Genomic DNA, 5000 nt, shown 5'->3' with positions numbered 1-5000 from the left:
GCACCACCACCCACCGAATCAAGAAAGAGCTATCAATCTGTCAATCCTTCCGGTGTCCGGGCCTGGTGAGGTTTCCCGTGTTGAGTCAAATTAAGCCGCAGGCTCCACTCCTGGTGGTGCCCTTCCGTCAATTCCTTTAAGTTTCAGCTTTGCAACCATACTTCCCCCGGAACCCAAAAGCTTTGGTTTCCCGGAGGCTGCCCGCCGAGTCATCGGAGGAACTGCGGCGGATCGCTGGCTGGCATCGTTTATGGTTAGAACTAGGGCGGTATCTGATCGCCTTCGAACCTCTAACTTTCGTTCTTGATTAATGAAAACATACTTGGCAAATGCTTTCGCTTCTGTTCGTCTTGCGACGATCCAAGAATTTCACCTCTAACGTCGCAATACGAATGCCCCCGCCTGTCCCTATTAATCATTACCTCGGGTTCCGAAAACCAACAAAATAGAACCGAGGTCCTATTCCATTATTCCATGCACACAGTATTCAGGCGGGCTTGCCTGCTTTAAGCACTCTAATTTGTTCAAAGTAAACGTGCCGGCCCACCGAGACACTCAACTAAGAGCACCCTGGTAGGATTTCAACGGGGTCCGCCTCGGGACGCGCAAGCACGCCTTCGGCTCGCCCCACCGGCAGGACGTCCCACGATACATGCCAGTTAAACACCGACGGGCGGTGAACCAACAGCGTGGGACACAAATCCAACTACGAGCTTTTTAACCGCAACAACTTTAATATACGCTATTGGAGCTGGAATTACCGCGGCTGCTGGCACCAGACTTGCCCTCCAATAGATACTCGTTAAAGGATTTAAAGTGTACTCATTCCGATTACGGGGCCTCGGATGAGTCCCGTATCGTTATTTTTCGTCACTACCTCCCCGTGCCGGGAGTGGGTAATTTGCGCGCCTGCTGCCTTCCTTGGATGTGGTAGCCGTTTCTCAGGCTCCCTCTCCGGAATCGAACCCTGATTCCCCGTTACCCGTTACAACCATGGTAGGCGCAGAACCTACCATCGACAGTTGATAAGGCAGACATTTGAAAGATGCGTCGCCGGTACGAGGACCGTGCGATCAGCCCAAAGTTATTCAGAGTCACCAAGGCAAACGGACCAGACGAGCCAATCCGATTGGTTTTGATCTAATAAAAGCGTCCCTTCCATCTCTGGTCGGGACTCTGTTTGCATGTATTAGCTCTAGAATTACCACAGTTATCCAAGTAACGTGGGTACGATCTAAGGAACCATAACTGATTTAATGAGCCATTCGCGGTTTCACCTTAATGCGGCTTGTACTGAGACATGCATGGCTTAATCTTTGAGACAAGCATATGACTACTGGCAGGATCAACCAGGGAGCTGCGTCAACGAGAGCTGAGCAGCCGGCCGCCCGGGAGTGTGTCCCGAGGGCCCGCGCGAACACGCAAGCGTCCGCTCAATTATTCTGCAAACAGGAGGAGGCTGAGCTCCCCTGCACGATACACCTCGAAACCCTCTCAGGTCCCGGCGGCGCGCAGCGCCGTCCTAAGTACTTGGTCGGGTTCGAGAGAGGCGCAATCGCCCGGAGATAGGCGAGTAGACGCTTTCAGTGCGAACACCCGTGCTCCCAACTGAGCTTGCCGCTGCCGACAGAGGCCCGGGAGCGTGCTGTCGTGGCATTGCCGGCGGGAAACAACACGCGCCACCTACGGTGACCGGCAGCTCCAACGCCAGCGCCACAGAAGGGCAAAGCCCCACTTGGGTGCAGAAGCGAACTCTCCCAGCACAGCGCACGCGCCAACACGTCCGCAGAGCTGCGATACAAACCACCTGCGAGAACCGCTGGGGGCGACCGAGCAGCAGACGGCGTCGCGACGCCGAGTGCCGGGCGGCGGCGCATCCTCAACGCACACAGTCCGCAATCGGACCAGCACACTGCAGATGTCCACCGCGCTTCGCACCGGGCTCGGCAGAACCCACTTTGGCCGCCTGGCGCCGCGCGCAGGGTGCGCCGGCGCATAGCTGGGACGCCAGCCGGGCCCGTCGGCCGGCGCTCCTGCCACTGGGCGCCCCCCACCAGCCGGCTGTAGTGCGTGCGCTCACGCAGCGCGCGGCCAGCACGCCGGGCGGCCCCCCCTCACCGGCCGGGGACTGTCCCGCCAAGCCACAGCCTCGTATCGCTTCATACCCACATGGCCAACTCAGGTTCGGGGGCATGGCGGGTACCGCCGAAACAACCGGTTCACAGATGTACCGATCGTCGCTATCACCGATGCACCTGCAGCGCGAACAACCGCTCAACAACTGATTTCCAGTTCATTTGCGGATCTTTGGCAGCAAACGTATACGTCAATCTACATTTGCGAAATCTACGATTCTGGCATGCCTGCATGTTATGTGTCACGACACGCTACATCAGCCCACATACACACTGCGGCATGTACACGAGAGAACACGTGGAAGATGGTCCGCGCACGTGTGCAATGTCCCTTGCGCGGTCGACTGTCAACCGGCCTCTGTAGCATGTCGCAGATGTGGAACGCGGTCCACCGTGCTATCATGTTGTGTGGGGCAATACGATTAAATAGGAAAACCCTCGTCGCTACATCAACAGACGGCTCACGCTGATTCCCGGCAGAGGGAGGAGGGGGGGGGGGGGGGGCCAACATGCAATACTTTCGTCCGTACCTACTTACCACATGTCTGTACGGCGTACAACAGTGCAATCTCGCTGTAATGGGGAGACGAGACAAGTAGCATCGTGCACAACATATGGCCCTTATGATTCGCCATTGTAGGGCGCAGCCGGTGTACGGTCAAGCATGTGCCACATTATGTCACTCAGTACGTAACGACGGATGATCAGTGTGGGTTACGCGTACATCAGCGGACAGTCCACACAGGCCGTACCACAACGTACACTGACTGCATCGACAACCGAATGCAACTGAACAGCTGCAAGGCTCATTTCACAAACAAACGCCTGACCGACCAGCTTGGAAGGGCAGGAGGGGAGGGCGATATTCGTTCTGTAGCGGTACACCCTTCCAGTGGTTAGCGGGACTGTGTAGAAAGTACGCAACACTCGAAAGACCTTTATGTGAGGGTACGCACCATGGCATCAAGAAATACACATGACACCAGAGGATCCAAGCAGTGAACTATGTTCAGAGGGTTGCTGTTAGGCAAAGCTACATTCCTGTGACGTTACATGTGACAGTTAAGGTGCAGTGTAAGTTAGGTTAAGGTGCAGTGTAAGTTAGGTTAAGGTGCAGTGTAAGTTAGGTTAAGGTGCAGTGTAAGTTAGGTTAAGGTGCAGTGTAAGTTAGGTTAAGGTGCAGTGTAACTTAGGTTAAGGTGCAGTGTAACTTAGGTTAAGGTGCAGTGTAACTTAGGTTAAGGTGCAGTGTAAGTTAGGTTAAGGTGCAGTGTAACTTAGGTTAAGGTGCAGTGTAACTTAGGTTAAGGTGCAGTGTAACTTAGGTTAAGGTGCAGTGTAACTTAGGTTAAGGTGCAGTGTAACTTAGGTTAAGGTGCAGTGTAACTTAGGTTAAGGTGCAGTGTAACTTAGGTTAAGGTGCAGTGTAACTTAGGTTAAGGTGCAGTGTAACTTAGGTTAAGGTGCAGTGTAACTTAGGTTAAGGTGCAGTGTAACTTAGGTTAAGGTGCAGTGTAACTTAGGTTAAGGTGCAGTGTAACTTAGGTTAAGGTGCAGTGTAACTTAGGTTAAGGTGCAGTGTAACTTAGGTTAAGGTGCAGTGTAACTTAGGTTAAGGTGCAGTGTAAGTTAGGTTAAGGTGCAGTGTAAGTTAGGTTAAGGTGCAGCGTAACTTAGGTTAAGGTGCAGCGTAACTTAGGTTAAGGTGCAGCGTAACTTAGGTTAAGGTGCAGCGTAACTTAGGTTAAGGTGCAGCGTAACTTAGGTTAAGGTGCAGCGTAACTTAGGTTAAGGTGCAGCGTAACTTAGGTTAAGGTGCAGCGTGGGTTAGGTTAGGGGCCAACGTGGGTTAGGTTAGGGGCCAACGTGGGTTAGGTTAAGGGCCAACGTGGGTTAGGTTAAGGGCCAACGTGGGTTAGGTTAAGGGCCAACGTGGGTTAGGTTAAGGGCCAACGTGGGTTAGGTTAAGGGCCAACGTGGGTTAGGTTAAGGGCCAACGTGGGTTAGGTTAAGGGCCAACGTGGGTTAGGTTAAGGGCCAACGTGGGTAAGGTTAGGGGCCAACGTGGGTAAGGTTAAGGGCCAACGTGGGTTAGGTTAAGGGCCAACGTGGGTTAGGTTAAGGGCCAACGTGGGTTAGGTTAAGGGCCAACGTGGGTTAGGTTAAGGGCCAACGTGGGTTAGGTTAAGGGCCAACGTGGGTTAGGTTAAGGGCCAACGTGGGTTAGGTTGCCAGAGATGTGTCAAATCAGGATGTACGTTTGGCTGGTGTCAGGTGGTGGGTTGGTTCGATGCCTTTATAAGGGGTGTGGCCAAAGGGTATTTTATTACTTGTACCTTTTGTGTTGTGGCGTGGCGTTGCGTCCTGTGTTGATACTGGGTGGACCACTGTGGGTGTTGCTGGCTGATTTGAGCTGCGTTGTTTGCGGGTGATGTGAGACATTCTGTCTTATTAGTGGACGTGACGTTCCTCTTGTCGTTGTTTGGATAGTGTCCTGTGGCAGCGAGGATAAAATGGATGTTGTTGAACGATAGTGCTTTGGTGCTTTCGCTTTGTTACACACAGAGTGGACTGTGAGATAGGGTGACTGGGTCGAGTGCGGTTCACACTGTCCTCCCCAGTTTACAGTATGTATCATCTATGTATGTGGTCCTGCATCATTTACTAAGGAGGGACGTCAGACGACTGAAATATTAGTTATGTACTGATGTAAAGCAGAATGCTTACCTTCCACCAGTGGGCGAGTATCGACTCTGCCCCAGAGTTGCCACCGCAGGAAGAGGTGTCGGAAACACTACCCGCACACCGTCACCACTGTGCGGGGGGACGGACCCTCTATATCCTCAGCGGCGCACTCTTTGCCAC

The 5000-nt window shown here is 53.2% G+C and overlaps 1 non-coding gene across 1 annotated transcript in view; it reads right to left on the bottom strand.

The window, feature by feature from the left end:
- Nucleotides 1-1356, bottom strand: part of LOC126317753 (small subunit ribosomal RNA) — a 1893-nt gene extending 537 nt beyond the window's left edge. The window contains exon 1 of the ribosomal RNA XR_007556881.1: nt 1-1356. This exon is cut by the window's left edge and continues 537 nt beyond it. This is a non-coding gene — a ribosomal RNA (small subunit ribosomal RNA).
- Nucleotides 1357-5000: the final 3644 nt, after the last annotated feature.

This window comes from Schistocerca gregaria, unplaced genomic scaffold (assembly GCF_023897955.1).
Source record: "Schistocerca gregaria isolate iqSchGreg1 unplaced genomic scaffold, iqSchGreg1.2 ptg000640l, whole genome shotgun sequence".
NCBI classification, from domain to species: Eukaryota; Metazoa; Arthropoda; class Insecta; order Orthoptera; family Acrididae; genus Schistocerca; species Schistocerca gregaria.
This window is presented reverse-complemented; position numbering and strand designations above follow the sequence as displayed.